General features: G+C 42.5%; 1 protein-coding gene across 2 annotated transcripts in view; it reads left to right on the top strand.

Moving 5' to 3' along the window:
* Positions 1-5,055: 5,055 nt before the first annotated feature.
* NCOA6 (nuclear receptor coactivator 6) overlaps positions 5,056-18,685 on the top strand; it is a 55,277-nt gene continuing 41,647 nt past the window's right edge. The window contains exon 1 of one of the 2 annotated variants that reach the window (XM_077335330.1): positions 5,056-5,280. The gene's annotated coding sequence lies outside the window, so the exon portion shown is untranslated. The remainder of the gene's footprint in view (positions 5,281-18,685) is intronic. The other variant, XM_077335329.1, reaches the window with a different exon arrangement.

The raw sequence follows: 18,685 nt of genomic DNA, 5'->3' as shown, positions 1-18,685 counted from the left end.
TGCTTTAAAAAAAAAATCAATAATCTTGTTGAAGCTGCTTTGCTATTTTATATTTAGGTCAATGCACGAGATATAGTTTCACATATAAAACAGGAGAAATACTGGCTAAACACTTTGTTTTTTGGGATCCCAGGTCCTGCAGCATACGCCGGGATCCTGTTTGGCCTCAGACAGAGGGGGGCAGGAGTGGGATGCCACCCTATTCTTCCTCTCCTCTCACTCCACTCAGTCCTGAACAGGGAGCCAGACTGTCTGTCCTCTTCCATCAAGGTCCTAGCAGGCCAGTGACCTCCCTCTATCCAATGGGAGCATGTCCAGTAGTGACTTCTATGCAATATCTACCTGGTCTCTCCCTTTCCTTGCCCCCAGGGTAGAGCTTCCCAAGAACTTATTGTCAAACAGCTGTCTGTCAAAAGGGTCAGCTGTCAGTGCCTGCCTAAATCTAAAGGGGCCAGCCACCATTTGATCAGCTGGCTGATGTGTAGATCTTTACAAGGTACATCTGTGACTTCTCTGGACCTGGTGAATGTTAGGCTTGAAAATATGGGAGGCTGAGAATTTTTTGTAAAAACTATATGAGTTGGCATGTGGCTAACACAGCAGAGGCTGAGCCATTAAACTGTGTGTGCCTCTTATCTTTGGGAAAGCCAAGAGCTTTCCAAAAATAGTATTTAAGTGGTGTTGAAACAACCAAGCTGATGTTACATGCAGATGGGCATAGTTTCTCAATCTTCAAGGCAAAACTCAGCAAGTTAAACAAGACAGATATTTATTCAGAAAAAAAACAGGGCATAAAGTCAAGACTACTGGAAAGTAAAGAACCATTCTCTGTACTGGCAAAAATACATGGAGTATATACAGTGAACTGAGAGGGGAGAGACCCCACATAGAACTGTTAACCCAGGGAAGGAAAATAAACATCACATGGCACATTAAGGTTTAGTATTTTGTTTATATGTTTTACCCCATTTATCATTATTCATTCTTTTACTGTTCTTAAAATAGTGACCTTTTACAGCTGCTGTGCCTTGTTACTGTGTTACCACATGTAACCTATTGTACATGTTCTCTACAAACATGCCCATGTGAACATGAACTTTCCTCAAATCTATACAAACTCCTCTGCACTTTCTCTACCCATAGTGCTGTTGGCTCAGTTATTAATCCCATCAAAACTAGAGGGTAATAGTTCCAGAAATTATACCTTTAAATGCTCCCTAGGACCCAATACTCAACACCAGAATTTGGGATTACAACAGCTACCCATGTTGTTTTATTCATGCTCTTAAACTGCCTTTAAATATTCTGCTGCTTTGATCCTTGTTAATCAGTTGTAGGTTTAGCTTTGTATTTTATATTTAATTAATTAATTAATAATAATTTAATGTGCTGAGCTGTCTAGATTGCTTTTAGTGACCAATGCATATTTTAATTCAACATTTAGTGCAGAAAGTAGATGTTAGATTCATTTTACTATTAAAGGTAAAGGTATCCCCTGTGCAAGCACCAGGTCATGTCTGACCCTTGGGGTGACGCCCTCTAGCGTTTTCATGGCAGACTCAATATGGGGTGGTTTGCCAGTGCCTTCCCCAGTCATGACCGTTTACCCCCCAGCAAGCTGGGTACTCATTTTCCAGACCTCGGAAGGATGGAAGGCTGAGTCAACCTTGAGCCGGCTGCTGGGATTGAACTCCCAACCTCATGGGCAAAGCTTTCAGGCAGCTGCCTTACCACTCTGCGCCACAAGAGGCTCATTATTATTATTATTATTTTTACTATTAGAAGGGTGCAATTTATGTGTTCCATCAAGTCACAGATGACATAGGTGACCACAGCAAAGTATGTGAGAAGCAGAGGTGGTTTGCCATGGCCTTCTGCAGATCCTTCCTTGTTGGTCACCCTTCCAAGCACTGGCTCTGTTTTGCTTCCAGGATCTGACGTGACTGGGCTATATCCTGCCTCCTTCTCTCAGATATTGATGGAAGAAATTATCAAGTGAGAAAATTAGTTATACTGATCCAGTGATTGAGAGTGCCTTGTGAATAAATTGCTGAAGAATATGAATATAGTCTAGGTTCAAAAAAGTGGGCTGACTTGAGGGGAGGTGGCTGATCTGGGCATGTACACAATATTACTTGCCTTTCAACAGATAAGTAGTTCGCCACTGATGAATGGTGACATTTCCCTCATTTTCAATGGCTATTTTTGTGTTGAGTGGGGATAGTACAGATGGGTGGCTGTGCATAAAGAATCAAGTTATAGAGCTCTTCCTAATTAATCAACAAAATAGATCAAAGATTTGATTTTGTACTACAAGAAGATTTTTGCTTTCATGCAAGATGAAATGTGGGAGTTTATTCACTTGAGAGGAGAGAGAGACCTTTCCAAACTAAGAAAATGTATTGTGAGGCCTCACTGTTCTGTGTTCAGCTTGAAGTGGTATTAAAGCTCCACACTATATCAGTATTCACACTGTGCAGTACTGTGTTCCTGTACAGTGAAAGCCGTAGTACATTTTCTCAGCAGTATGATGCCGTGGTCAACAGCAGTATTGCAGCTGATCCTTTAATTCATAATTTCCTCATCTCATTTCCTTTTTCCAGTCACACCATTTTCTCTTTGTTTTAATTGGTCACAGATGAGCACCCAAGCTGGAAATCATTTTATCAAATGCCTTGCTTTCAGGCAGGTAGCTGTGTTGGTCTGAAGCAGCAGAACAACGTTTGAGTCCAGGGGCACCTTTAAAACCAACAATGTTTTATTTAATATATATATAAAAGCTTTCGTGTAATGTCTCTGAAGAAGTGTGCATACACACAAAAGCTTGAATAAAACGTTGTTGATCTTAAAAGTACCATGGGATTCAAACTTTGTTCTGCTAATAAGTAACAAGCCAAATAATGTAAGAGTCCAAGTTTTCTTGCCCATGCTAATATAATCTGAGTTTTAACTGAATACTTTCTGATTTCATTTCCTCTCTGCAATCTCAGACTGTTTAAAAATAATGAAGGAAGGAACTATCATGGACACTTCGAAATGCAGTACAATAATCAGTATTATAAACCAGGTCTGCAGCCTGTCCAGTTATCATATGATACGATATCAATTTTGCTCTGCCAGAAGACTGGCAAGCATTACAATTCTGTATGTATAAAAATATTGCTACCACCCAGGGCTCAAAAATTCCTCAAAAAGTGCAGAAAGTTGGTTAGATTGAAAAGTTGCCCCCGAGGTCATCCATGAACATCTTAATCACCAGCACATATAATTCTCAATGCAGTCCCATCTGTTGTTACTTAAATCTGGAGACTGGAGCCACGAACAGACAAGACAGGACTTTTTGCAAACCTGAGAAAAGCCCCAGGTTTGCAGAAAAACCTGAATCTTTAAAAAAAAAACTGTTTTTTTTTTAAACACTCTACAAAATAATTGAGACAAAATAATAGTCATTCTGTTTGTTGTTCTGTTCTGGAGGCAAGCAGGGAGAAAATGGGCTCAAAGGAGTGGGGAATCTTCAACTGAGCCAATCAGGACTCTGGAGAGTATTTGGAAAAATATCAGAAAGTTTGTAATCTAACTATGCTAAATACAGACCTCCTCTTATGACTCCTGTAGGATATTCTTCATATGCTTGTCAGTCATGCATACTGCAGATCTTCCATAGTCTAACAGTTACAAAGTATATTGAGCTGGGCAGAACTTGATGTATATACAATGAATTCTAAACAGAGTTACATTTTTCTGAATCCATTGAAGTCTATGGGTTTACACAGGTGTAACTCTAAGATTGCACTGATAGTGTATTAATGTAAGCAAGACAGACTTGAAACATTTTAAAAACAAGCAAACATGCTGGCATGGTGGGATCGGGATATGGCCAGAATGTCATAATTAATTGATTAACTCTGATCAAAGGCCAGTTTAGCATTCTGTTTCTAGTCAACAGCTGACCCAAAGAAGTAAAACAAACAAACAAAAAAGGATAGGGGAAGTACCATGCACAAATGGAGAGCTTCGGGGCCCATTATGGCTGTAGGCTTGAGGGCAGAGAAGATCAGAGGATCATAGCAGTTGGAAGGGGCCATACAGGACATCTAATCCAACCCCCTGTTCAATGCAGGATCATCCTAAAGCATCCATATCAATCCAAAACATATCAATGAGACAATCTGATCCCCTGCGTGTCATTCAAAACAAACTCTTGTAGAAATCAAGGGGGCTTATTCCTAGATGCAGGGAGGATGGGAGGCTTGGATCCAGCCAGGCATGAGCAGAAACGTACTTAGCACAGTTTTGTTTGCACAAGCAATAGCCAAAGGACTGCAGCAACGCCTGGCACATCAAGACGATTTTTAAAAAACGAAATAACAACGTACACATTAGAGTAATGCACTGGCACCACTGATGGTTTGCAGTTTTGTCGTTTTCAGAAATTGCATTCAAAGAAATGGCCAGCACTGCCCTGTTATTCATGCAGAAAAGCTAGCAGGAATACCACCTCTTTCACGGAGGGCAAACTGACAGACACTGGGGCGGTATGATGAGCCTTAGGGTGACATAGCGTGCGTTTCTTTTTAGGGGCGAGGGGAGAAGAGATCCTGTACAAGTGTGGCTGAGGCCTGCGGAGGGAGTGGGAGTCGCCTGCCCAACGCTGCAAACTCTCCCCGGGTCTTCAGACGGCTTCTGTGGAGGGAGGGGAGAAGCGGCTTCACCACTGGCACGGCTGGCAGGAGGGAAGGGGGCACAAGCCCGCGTACGTGAGCCGCACACCCACACATACACCCTTTCTGTGCGTCAAGAAGCAGGAGGGGTGGCGGAAAAGAGAGCCCGTTTCCTCACACACTCACACACGCACACTCCGACCCCCCCCCCTCCTTGCAGAAAAGAGCTCGCGCCCACCTATCCCCGAGCCCCTTTCTGCCGGGCAAAGCGAGCGCGGAAGCGGGGAAGGGAAGGGGGGGGGAGCTGCCGGGGAGGCGCGCGCGCCCGCTTGCCCACTTCCAAACCGGAGGCACGCTCCCGGTGTCCAAAGCGACGCGCGCAGCCGGCGCGTCACGTGGCCTCCCCGAGGAGGCGGAGCCGCGGCCGGGCTGAGGGTCGGTGCCCTGGACGTTGGGGCTTGCCTTGCCGCCCCCTCCTCTCCCCCTCCTTCCCTCCCTCCCTCCCCTCGCCCTTCGCCAGCCCGCAGCGGGGTTGCTTTCCCGCGCCTGGGCGGCCGGGGCTTGCCCGCCGTGAGGCGCTGCCGGGCGCCTGGAAGGGGAGCAGCGCCGCCGCCGCCAGGTGAGCGCGCGGGTCCGGTTCCGCCTGCCTCCCTGCCGCCCCCCGAGAGCGTGCCTGGGTGTGGAGGCGAGGCGGGGCCGCGGGGTGGGGTGGGCTGCGCCGGCGAGGGGGGCGGGGGGGCCGGGGCTGGTCCGGGTCGCCCCGCGGCGAGTGGGCCTGGGGCTGCAGCGGGGCCTCTTGGCGCAGCGGTGAGGCGGAGTCCGGGAGCTCCCGGCTGGAGAGGCTGGCGAGGGGCGTGGGTCGCGGGGCGTGGGGGGAGGGGAGTGCCAGGGCCCAGGCCGGCCTGGCACTCCCGAGGCAGGCAAGGGAGGAGGGTGAGTGCCAGAGGGTGCCAGGGCTTTGGAGGGGGCGGGGGGGGGGTGTCCTGTAACGTGTTAGGCCAGACCTTGGTGGTCCCCGCATCAGGGCCTGGCTGGAGGGTTCTTGTTGTTCATTCTAAAGGGGTGCTCCAGGCAGCTTTAAGGCACAGCACAAGCCACGTCCCCTTTCAAAATGATGCACTGGTTAAGCTATTTGGGAAGGATGCTGCCTCATTGGAGAACTTATTCCCCCCCCCCCCCCCGATCGAGGAGGGTGGGATTTGCTCAGGATTATACTGGGCAATGTTCGATTTAGGTTGAAAACTTCAAAATGCTTTCCTGAGTGTAAGCCCTGCTGAATAACCTTTCAGGCTATTCTTTTTTGTTTTCCAGTCCTGTGCTAAATAATCTGGTACCCAGTTGACAGTAGGGCTGATCCCTTCTCAGGATGCCCGAAATGGTCTGTGGAAGGAGGCCTTATGCTGCTTTCAGAACTCCAAAGACTACTTCTGATTTATTCATGCTGTGACCTTTTGCATTGTTCACCCATGAGAATTATTAAATAGACCCGGAATCATTCCATTTTTATAATTGGGTTTGGCTGGAGTAATACTATGTATTTTTTGTAGCCATGGACTCTGCTTATTTTTTTGCAGTCTCCTGTTTGATGTTAGGAAAAGTATATAGAACTACACAGCACTTGGCATGTTATATTGACCAGTTGTTTAGGTGGTCCTGAAGTGGAGTAGCATCACTGATATGGATCTTTCAGCTGTTATGTTAATATTTTGTTTAATATATTAAATGTTTCAGATCCAAAACCTGTATCCTAAGAAGCCCTTTGGAGTCTGACAAACTCTGGAGGGCAGTTAGAATACCGTCAAGCATGTGGATTGATAGCACTTGTAACTTTGATCTTGGGAGTTGTTCCCATGAGCAGTCCTTGGACAACCTGAGGGAAAAACATTGTCCTTGGATGACCCTGTGATCAAAAAGGATCAGAACCCATAAGTGTTTTTTTGTTTATAACACTTACTGGTAGCTTGCATATTAAATATTTGCTTGTGTAATAAAACAAAAATGTAAAACAACATGTGCTAAAAACAACTCTTAAAATTAACAGAATATGTAAGTATGTCCATGGTTAGTACCCATTTTAAAGCAATTCATTGGTATAATAATTTTCTGATAATGACATTGAAGTAACTCTGGCTTATAACTCCAGATGAGTATTTGGGGCTTTAAGTAGTGGTGGGGAGATCTGAGATCATATCTAATTGTTCTGCTTATTCTGTGTCTGTATTCTTGTAATCTTTCATACTGTCTTCTGTTTTAAAATTTTAATTTGCAGGGTTACCCTGCATTAAATTTAGTGAAGAAAATTGGAGCCTTGAACTGTGTTTGCATTTAAATTTAAATTTTACATGCTTCTCTTCCTTCAAAGAGATGATCTGAAAGCAGTAAATGCTCCTCAAATAACTAGACTGCAAAGATTGGACTAGTATCTGTTATAGTCTTGTTCACCAGTAAATTAGTATTTGAAAGGTGGAACTGCTTCATCAGTCAGTGCTCATAATTTTTTTTTATGAAGTATCCTGGAAACTAAGTATGACCAATACTGCTACTGTGAGGAAAATCTTGGACTTAGATGAAATTGTATTACATAGATAGTAAAGAAAGAGAGATGCAAAATATGCATGCTGGGCATTCTGCATGCAGGGAAGGAATTGTTCCTTGGCCAAGGAGTAGCATTCTTCTTTTGGTTAACTTTTTAGGCCTATGTTTAGCTTAGTGTTAACATTGTTCAAATTATAAAATGAGCCAGCTGCTTGGTTTTGTCCAGATACTTAATGTTAACAAAGTATGTTATTATACTCCTTTCAATGTAACAGTCCAGCTTATTACTTTCAACAAAAGTATGCCAAAGGGGGTTGAGGTGAAACCATTTGTCTATGGCAAACCAGAACAGGACTGCTGTGTCTCTTAAAATCTAAGACCACTAGCCAGTTGTGGAATCATATTTTTAACAATATCTGTTTCATATACTATCTTGAATGAAAGCAGGAGTTCTGTCACCTTGGGAAGGCATTTTGATTTTTTAAAAATCCTGGTGTCTCCAGTTAAAAGATTTGGCAGTAGGTGATGTGAAAAACCTCTGCCTGAGACCTTGAAGAGCTACTTAGCTCTTGGAATAAATAACATTGACTTGGATGGACCAAGGGTCTGATTCAGTATAAGGTAGTTTCATGTGTTTATAGTTTCTAAAGTCTTAAAATGGCCACTGAAAAAGCCTTTATGTGGGTCCCCATCAGATATACCTCCACAAGTGAGGGTTCTCTAGTTAGGCTGATTCCACACGGGCAGAAAAGGCCAGAGCAAAGTCAGTATGGATGCAGGGATAATCCCCAGGTACACATGATGTCACCACCATTCCAATCTCCTCCAGGGTCTGCTGTGGATCAGTCCCTCATTTGCCCCAGGCTAAGGAAATGTGGGAGAATCTGTGTTCCCTTTGCCCACCATGAGGGCCAGTGGGACCTGTCCTGCGGCAGGCCCATGTGAATGAGAAGAGTTGGGCTTGGTTCCTCCTCACCCTGTTGAGAACGGGAAGGGGTTTGCTTTGCAGTGCTGTGCAATCCCACTTTCCTGCAAAAAAACAAACAAAAACCTGCCGCCTCCCCACATGTGGTGGAACCTCTCCACTGTTGTCTGTGTTCCCTGGGGGCATTTCATTGGGGGACCAGGTGCACTACTGAATTGTGTGGGAGCAGATCTGCATGCATAAATGAAAAGAGTTGCATATATTTTGGACCCAAACTGTTTAGAGCTTTAAACGTCCACAGCAACATTTTTGTCCTGGGGCCCACTTTTGTCCTGTAATTGGTACAAGATATGTGTTACATTCTTGTTGTTGTGCTGCTCTTGTCATGTTCTGGCAGCTTTTGGGTTCCTGTCTTCTGGTTTCTGTTTCCTGGACCTACTGACCTTTGTGGATCATCTTCAAAGATAGCTCCTCATAGAGTGCATTACAGTATTCTAACCTGGATGTTAGCAATGAATTTCTGACTGTACCCAGTTCCACCTTCTCCAGGAGTGGCTGCAACTAATTGACCAGTCTAAGACAACAGTCTAAGATACAGTCTAAGACAGTATACAGCCTTTCGGCAAGGCTGTATACTGTCGCCTTGCCTATTTAACTTGTATGCGGAGCGTATCATGAGAAAGGCGGGATTAGAGGAATCACAAATTGGGATCAAGATTGCCCTCTCAATTCCTGGCAAATAGATGGGGAAGAAATGGAGATAGTGACAGATTTTATTTTCCTGGGCTCCAAGATCACTGCAGATGGGGACTGCAGCAAAGAAATTAAAAGACGCTTGCTCCTGGGGAGGAAAGCTATGGCAACTCTAGAAAGCATCCTAAAAAGCAGAGACATCACCCTGCCAACAAAAATGCGTTTAATCAAGGCTATGGTCTTCCCAGTTGCAATGTATGGCTGCAAAAGTTGGACCATAAGGAAGGCCGAGTGTCAAAGAATTGAGGCTTTTGAACTCTGGTGCTGGAGAAGACTCTTGCGAGTCCCTTGGACTGCAAGGCGAACAAACCAGTCAGTGCTAGAGGAGATCAGCCCTGCCTGCTCCTTAGAAGGCCAGATCCTGAAGATGAAACTCAAATACTTTGGCCACCTCATGTGAAGGAAGGATTCCCTGGAGAAGAGCCTAATGCTGGGAGCGATTGAGGGCAAAAGAAGAAGGGGACGACAGAGAATGAGGTGGCTGGATGGAGTGACTGAAGCAGTAGGTACAAACTTAAATGGACTCCGGGTTTTTGTATAGCTTCAGTAAGTTCTAGTTTATAGTATAACATACATGGTTGAATTCAAGTGGGTTGGTCATGTTGGTCTGAGGCAGGACAACAAAACAAAATCAGAGTCCAGTGGCACCTTTCAGACCAACAAAGATTTATTCTGAGGAAGAGTGCTTGCACTTGAAAGCTCACATCTTGAACAAATCTTTGTTGGTCTTAAAGGTGCCACTGGAATCTGATTTTGTTTTGTTATACATGGTTGAACTTAATGTTACAGTTTTAATGCAACATTAAAATGTATTAAATCTATAAGCTTTTAGGGATCAAAGTCTAATACAGATTTTCAGTTGGTGTAGTGAGGAACTACATTGTCTTTCCTCCATCTTTTTCTCCTTAAACTCATATTTAGTAGGTTATAATTCATTATTTTAAATTGCAAAACATTGATTTTTACAATTGATAAATAATAGACAACTCTATCTTTGTGGCTATAAATGCTAACAGGGGCTGTCATGAGAGAGAGAGAGATTTCAGCTATGGGTTTAGGAATGGGGACCAGAAAGTATATTCTATTTTATTGGAGAATGATCACCCTGTAATCCTAGGATTGTAGTCCCGATCCTTTGAATATCTATGAATACCTTGGCATAATACATAAAATATGTACCAAAATATAGTACCTCCTTCAGCAAATATCAAGAGCTTTTAATTTCTGTAATTAATTTCTATGCTGCTTCTGCTTTCAGCAAAGATCTAATTTTTTTTGTCTCTCACCTAACTTCTCAATTTCTCTATTACTGACAGTGAAGTATCACATCTCCCCCTAACACTGGTTGAAATGTTGGCAGTGTAATGATACAGAATATTCCGAATGGTCATAGAATCATAGAATAATAGAGTTGGAAGGGACCTCATGGGTCATCTAGTCCAACCCCCTGCACTATGCAGGACACTCACAACCCTATTGCTCAGCTACTGTAACCTGCCACCCCTTTGCCTTCACAGAATCAGCCTCTCTGTCAGATGGCTATCCAGCCTCTGTTTAAAAATCTCCAAAGATGGAGAACCCACCACCTCCCAAGGAAGCCTGTTCCACTGAGAAACCGCTCTGTCAGGAACTTCTTCCAGATGTTTAGATGGAATTTGATGTTTAGATGGTCCGGATGTTTAGATGGTCCCATTTGCATTATTTCAGCTTACCATGCTTAATGCATATTCATAAATATATGGGTCTTCAGTACTGAACTGGATTGCAGAATGTAAAATTAGGGTGATATTGTTTGGTTCTAGAAAGGCTGGTATGAACTAGCTGTGTCATGTATTCCACAATTGATGTACATCCTTGTGATAGAGTGGGGCTTGCTGGTAATTTTTGGTACCCAAGCTCTTTACCTTCTTTTTGTCATCCAAAGCTGAATTTATATGGTACATGGACCAACTGTGATTAGCTCACATATATCCAAAGAGTCATTGCTAGAGTCATTACCATTATTAAGGCCTTCCCTGCAAGGGGTGTATTTTTGTATACTGTGATGTCTACTGCATACCTACCTGTGGCACCTTCTGTATATGAACAGTGAAGTTAAATTGGCTATAGCTCCCCTGTGTGTTTACATAGCATGAAGTGAATTGATATGAGACAATTTAATGTTATTGTGGGTGTAGTGTTGCTGCATTACTTTGAGGCTGTTCATCTTCCTCATTCGGATTTTAACACAATTAAAAGTGAGAGGGAAGCAGAAAGGGAATAAGGAATGTAATATCTGCTGTCATCTCACACTGTATGATTCACTCATCTTTGTAAATCTATGCAAGGCTTTTAGAATAGTATCCCATGTCTGTGTTGGTGACTCCATTGATAAGCTCGAAAAGTGGGCTAAACTGAATAAAATGAAGTTCAATAGGGACAAATGTAAAGTTCGGCATTTAGGTTAGGAAAAACCAAATACACCAATATAATATGGGGAGACTTGTCTTGGCAGTAGCATGTGCAAAAAGGATTTAGGAGTCTTAGTAGACCATACATTGAACATGAGTCAGCAGTGTGACTCAGTGGATAAAAAGGCAAATGGGATATTGGGCTGTATCAAACGGAGTATCGTGTCCAGATCACGGGAGATGATGGTACTGCTTTACTCTGCTCTGGTTCGGTCTCACTTGGAATACTGTCTTCAGTTTTGGGCACCCCAGTTGAAGAGGGATGTCCAGAGGAGGGCAACAAAGATGGTGAGGGGTTTGGAAACCAAGACATATGAAGAAAGGTTGGGGGAGTTTGGTTTGTTTAGCCTAGAGAGGAGACGACTGAGAGGGGATCTGATAACCATCTTCAAGTATTTAAAAGGGTGCCATATGGAGGATGGAGCAGAATTGTTCTCTCTTGCTCCAGAGGGACAGACCAGAACAAATGGGATGAAATTAATTCAAAAGAAATTCCATCTAAACATCCAGAAGAAGTTCCTAACAGAGTGGTTTCTCAGTGGAACAGGCTTCCTCGGGAGGTGGTTGGTTCTCCATCTTTAGAAATTTTTAAATAGAGTCTGGATGGTTATCTGGTGGAGAGGCTGATTCTGAGAAGGCAAAGGGGTGGCAGGTTACAGTAGATGAATGATTGGGAAGTGAATGTCCTGCATAGTCCAGGGGGTTGGACTAGATGACCCATGAGGTCCCTTCCTACTCTATTATTCTATGAATCTATGATTCTATGAACCCCCCCCTTTTTTTTAATTATCTCCCCCACTACTCTGGAAATCCATGGCCTTGTAATTTCTATGCCTTTTGTTAGCAGTTATTCTTCCCTTTCTATTTTATAGCATTTATTTATGAAGTGTCTGTAAACCCTACAGTGCCCAGAGCACTGTGGCTGTTAAATATGCAAAATACTAATATTTATTTACACAGCTGTTCAGTCACAGTGAAGCTCTGTCACTGTGAAGCTCTGATCTGCTGTGATAACTCTTGGGGTTTGGCAGTGAAATTAACATGAAAGAGTGGAAGTACATCTTCATTATGTTGTGTAGTTATCCTATGGAATATCATAGTACATTGATACAGGCATAAATGTTTCTAAATTATTAGAATAGAAGTCTTTTGGCCACAACCAAAAATAATGATATAAGGAATAATATCTTTTAATACAACCTTCATGTATAGAGCAAATTTGTATTGGGCAAACCCAACAGAAGGGTTTAGCCATCTTGCCCTATAGTAAACGTCTTTTGGCATCGCTATTATTGCTTAGAATTTGTTCTTAAGTTTCTCTGTACACATCTTTTGTTCATGGCTTTATAACAACATAAAAGTGATAAACCAGCAGGATGATTTTTGTGACACTTCTACAAACTAGACATCTTTGGAAGTAAAGGGTGTATACACAAAGGGAGAAATTAGCAGGTGCTTTGTTGCTGGCAAACTCATAACAAGGCTAGACTTTCTGAAAAGTTTCATACTGTGTTTAATGATTTTTCCTCATTAAGAATACATTTTATGTTCTGAGAACTTAAACATTAACTCAGCACTTAGAGTAAAGAAAATATTTTTTTAAAAATATTGGACTGGCCAGTTGTCTTATGATCTAGGGCTCTTGGCATGCTCTCTAATAAACATACATAGATATGTTGATTGCAGTAACACAATGTGGGCTTAGATTGGAGGAAAAAGTGAGTAGTTTACACAGCATGTATGTATTGTAAGAGTTATGTTTTTAAAGGAATATTTTGGAATATTTTGAATAATTGCAAGAAAAATTGCATTTTCAGTTGTCTGCTATTGATCTCACCTTTCAATCCAACTTGTCTGTTATGCAACTTGCAATGATATTCGCAGTAATTCAGTAGACATTGGATCCCTCTCAGTCTTAAATATAAGCCATAACTTACTTTTATGTCAGTTTATGTGAATAAAATAAATAAATAAATAAAAATTAATCAGCATGTCGTCATAGAAACAATATGGTGCTAGTGATTGAATTTTGTGGGTTATTAACATCATTTGGATAGATTCATAAGAACCAGTAACCTGTGAGAATCAAAGTAAATGACAGTTTGAGGTGAGATTTTTTAAACCAGTTTGACAAAGTCCCTACACATTTTGCTTTGTAGGCTTCATCAGGGAGAATAGTTAGTTATTGATAACATTGATAGTGAATGTTCTGATTTCCCCTGACAAAGACTTCACGATGAAACACAAAGGGATTTTGTAAAATAAATCTATTACTTACCACCTTTACGTAGTAGTATGTGTAGACCGGACTTCAGGAAAGCTGATTTTCACAGACTTAAAGGTATGTTGCGTAGAGTTCCGTGGTCAGAAAGACTTAAAGAGATGGGAGTCCAAGAGGGCTGGGAGTTTCTTAAAAGTGAAATACTGAAGGCTCAATCAGAAACAATTCTCTTGAGAAGAAAAGATGGAAGGAACCTAAGGAAGCCAAATTGGCTACATAAGCAGTTGTCAAAAGATTTGAAGAATAAAAAAGAGTCATTTAGGAAATGGAAGGAAGGCCTTATTACCAAGGATGAGTATAAACAAATAACCAATAATTGTAGGGGGAGTGTTAGAAAAGCTAAAGCTCAGTATGAGCTTAGGCTAGTAAGAAATGCTAAACATAACAAAAAAGGCTTCTTTAGTTATATTTCAAGCAAGAAAAAGAATAGGGACACCATAGGACCACTGCGAGGACAAGTGAAATTATAACAGATGTTGAAGAGAGGGCTGAACTGCTTAACTCCTATTTCTCCTCGGACTTCTCTTGTGAGGGAAATAGTGATCAGTGTGGAAAAAACGTAACACAACACGAGGAACGGGAATGGTGGCCTAGGATCACTGTTGGAGCAGTCCACAAACATCTAGTTTCTTTAAATGAAGCAAAGTCTTCTGGGCCAGATGAACTGCATTCAAGGGTACTAAAAGAACTTGCAGATATCATCTCTGAATGGCTGTCCATTATTTTTGACACTTCTTGGAGAACAGGTGAGGTGTCAGACGATTGGAGGTGGGCAAATGTCCCCATCTTCAAGAAAGGGAAAAAAGAGGATCCGGGTAATTATCGACCCATCAGCTTGACATCTGTAGCTGGCAAAATTTTGGAACAAATAATCAAACGGTCCTTGAGCAGCTGGAAGTGAGAGCTGTGATTTCTAAGACTCATCATGGGTTTCGCAAGAACAACTCATGTCAGACTAATCTTATCTCTTTTTTCGAGAAAGTGACTACCTTGCAGGATCAGGGGAATGCTGTGGACATAGTTTATCTTGATTTCAGTAAAGCTTTGGATAAGGTTTTGGCCTTTGATGGGGGGCTCCTTAGGGTCCACCCCAGTAGAAACTGCTGGCAACATGGTACCATATATGTTAAGCCCAGCTGCTCACTGCTGTTCAACAGGAGCCAGTGAATGAAAGCCAGTATAGCTTAGTGATTAGAGCTTCAGAGTGGAGTCTGGGAGGTGAGCTTTCTGTGTAGTAATCTTTGTGAAACAGACTGGTATACAGGCCTGCAGAAGAATAAAGGAAAGCCCAGGTGGGTAGGGCTCTCATATGGAAAAGTGCTTTTTCTAAGATTGAGGAATTTCTTGACATAACATTACTTCAGGTAACATTAATTAAGAAAGGCTGTTAAATATAATTGAATACAATCACTGTAAATCATTTGTATTATCTAAAACACGAGCAAGGTAGAGCAGGAATTAACTAATGCAGGTCACTCTGCACACTAGAACATTTCTGATCCATGGCAATGGTCTTGTATTTTCTTGCTGCATATTCCAGTTTGCAGTTAGCCACTCCGCCAGACATCAGTGGTGGTGATGGAAAGTGCCATCAGGGTACAGTTGACTTATGGCGACCTTGTGGGTTTTCAAGGCAAGAGCCATTCAGAGATGGTTTGCCATTGCTTTCCTCTGCTAGTTTTCCTTGGAGTATTTCTCCCCTAGAAATACTAGCCAGGATCACCTCTACTTAGCTTCCAAGGTTTGACAAGATTGGACTATCCAGGTCAGGATCCAGACATCAGTAGAGAGTAAAAATTACAGTCAGTACTTTTATCTGCTATGGGAGTACAGCTGTCATAATAAGCCACGGAGTAGCTGTGTTTCCTATATCAGCTGCAGACGTGAGAACTGTGAATGCGAAAAGAGGGGTGAATCACAATGGGGGCAGGGGGAGACAGTTACCCATTCCTTCCAAAAAGGTATTAGCAATGTATTTAAAAGTCTATGGTGGGCAATAGGGTACATCTTGACTGTACATTTCCTATGTCATAAACAATTATTTCAGACTACAATTCATCACCAATCAACATACCAAATTATTACATGAAATAATATTTTTAAAAGATAACTGTTGCACTAAAATATTAGCTTTCTGTTCCATATCTAACCAATAAATTAATGCATGTCTGTCTGCTATTATTAGTAAAATGGTTGTGTAGCAGTTAAAACTATTTCTTTTAGGAAGCTTCTATCCCATCTTTCTATAATAGCACCTTAAGATAGTACACAACATTTCATCAAAGCAAAGGAAAATCACAGTGCATATGAAGAAATGTTTTTAAAAATCCACTCTGTTCTGCCATCCCCTCCCAATTCAGTTTTGTTTGTTTTTCGTTTCATTTGTCAGCCGTCTTTCTTGTTGAGATTCAAGGCAGATCACAGAATTAAAAACAATGGAATAGGAACAATATATAGCAAACAGTGCAATTAAAAAACTTATATACAAACAATGAAATGAAAGCCAGATTACAAAATTAATAAATGTTGTAGAAAAAGTACAATATATAAATAAAGTAAGGCTACAGAAATAGTGTAATATGTACAAGTAATGCAATGAAAACTGCTTGATATTTCACTGACAGGAGCTATGACCATATTTACTTTGTAGCAATGCCTCCTGAACTGTTAATTTTTATTTATTCTGTGGAATGTGTAGGGTAGCGAGTCCATTTTCATGGACGGATCATTTTCTAGTAAAGTTTGGGTTTATGGTGTCTGTTCTTCACTGCAGGGGTGAAAGACTGTTGAGAGGGTCCACCCTTGGAGACTTACGGAGTTCTATAGATATAGATTCCTGATGGCTCTGGGGGTGTTTCCAATTGACGTGGTTGGTGCTCCTGTCAAGGCTCTGGTCTCACTTTGGAATCATCAGGTGAGTTGAGCTATTGACACAATCACACCCAAGTGTGCTTAGCGACCCTGCACAACTCATAAGGCAACCTGGTATAGTGAAGACCTCTGTGTGATGAAGCAAGAGGGCTAGATTACAAGTGGCATAAATCCCAGTGTGAATCTGACAGAACATTTGTAAGAACACATTATGCCAACCGTGTGGCAGTGACATTAAAGAAGGCTTACGTTCTCAAGTAGCCATCCAGCAGAGCTGTTCTGGGTGGTTAAAAGGCTGTTGTCATTGAATCATAAGGATATGTCTATGTCACCTTCAGAAGCTTGGTATTATAAATTTGTGGCAAAGTCACTCACATTTGCATGGAGTTTGACTCCACAGCTGAAGTGGTCCCCATGTAGTTATATGGAGCACTGTGTGGTCCTGTCAAACTGGACCCATTTCAGTAATTGCCAGCTTAGGAAGTTGACAAGCTGCCTGCAGGGGTTTGGCCAATTACTTGTCTCCTTGATCCCTGTCCAACTTGGCTAATAAAAGCTAGCTGATGGGGTATAGCTGAGTGGATCCAAGGATTGATAATACCACCTTGTCTGTGGCACTAAAGCAAATTGTGGTGTATCCCTTCTCAAAGGGATATCCATGGATCTAGAGAAATTAATTACCACCCAGTGGCTAGTATTCTCTTTTGGGGCAAGGTGCTGGAGAAGGCGGTGGCTACTCAATTGCAATCATGTCTAGAAAAAACAGAGTGCCATTTCAGTCTGGTTTCAGGCAGGGGTTTGACTTGGTCGCCCTGATAGATGACCGTTATCAGGAGAATAGTGGGAGCATTGCACACTCGTTGGTTCTTGATCTCTCTGCGGCTTTTGGAACCATTGACTAGGGTATCCTGTTGAATGCCTTTGGGGACTGGGAGCTGAAGATACTGTCTTCCTGGGAGGTAGGCTCCAGGAAGTAGCTATGAGGGACTTTTGTTTGGTACCCTGGGAGCTTTCATGTGGAATTCCTCAAGGTCAGTTCTGTTTCCTATATGCTTTAACATCTATATGAAGCTGCTGGGAAAGGTCATCAGGAGTTTTTTAGTGAAGTGTCATCTTCACGCATTCTGTGCCGGGGGAGGCAGTTGAGCTAGATTGCTAGAAGAGCTGGTTCTTATATGCCGCTTTTCTCTACCCGAAGGAAGCTCAAAGCGGCTTACAGTCACCTTCCCTTTCCACTACCCACAACAAACACCCTGTGAGGTGGTTGAGGCTGAGAGAGCCCTGATATTTTTCTACTCGGTCAGAACAGTCTTATCAGTGCCGTGGTGAGCCCAAGGTCACCCAGCTGGCTGCATGTGGGGGAGTGCGTATTCAAACCCAGCTCGCCAGATTAGAAGTCTGCACTCCTAACCACTACACCAAGCTGGCTACTTGGAGTCAGTAAGAGGCAGGATGTGGACCAGTAAAATTGAAACTGAATCCAGACAAGATGGAGTTTTTGTGTGTCATGGGGTCCTAAATCCAAGAAATTAAGAGGCATCCAATTCTGGGTGGGGTCATTCTGTCCTAGAAAGAATGGGCACATGATGTGAATGTGCTCCTGGATTCATCACTGTCATTTGAGATCCATGTGACAGTGGTAGCCAGGAGCGCCTACCTCCATTTCCAACTGGTTCACCTTTCCCAGATAGGAATAACTTGGCCATAGTGATCCATGCTCTGGTAACCTCCAGATTAGACTACTGTAATACACTCTTCATGGTGTGGAGGACAGTCTAGAAGCTGACACTGTGTGAATGCAGCAGCTCAACTGCTGACAGGAGTTCCTGGCTCAATGCACATCACTTATCTGGACTGGCTCCCTATTTGCTGCCCAGTCCAATTCATTGTATTGATGATAATATATAAAGCCCAAACTGGTGTGGGCCCTGCTTATTGGAAGGAGTGTCTTCTCCCATACAGAACTGCCTGAGCACTGATATTTCAAGGAGGGGGTCTTCTTGTAGGTGACACACACAAAGGCCTTTTCTTTGGTGGCCCCCAGACTTTAGAATAGCTTCCCTCTGAAGAGGTACCAGGCACCTACATTGTATGGCTTTCAGCACCTGGTTAAAATACACCTGTTCACTTAGACCTTTGATCTTTAGATACCTTTGTGTGCTGCCTGCTTGGGAGTGAGCATGGGTGGGTTATGTTTTTAAATGCATTT

This window comes from Paroedura picta, chromosome 4, assembly GCF_049243985.1.
Source record: "Paroedura picta isolate Pp20150507F chromosome 4, Ppicta_v3.0, whole genome shotgun sequence".
NCBI classification, from domain to species: domain Eukaryota; kingdom Metazoa; phylum Chordata; class Lepidosauria; order Squamata; family Gekkonidae; genus Paroedura; species Paroedura picta.
The sequence above is the reverse complement of the archived record's forward strand: the minus strand, read 5'-3'. Positions and strand labels throughout refer to the sequence as shown.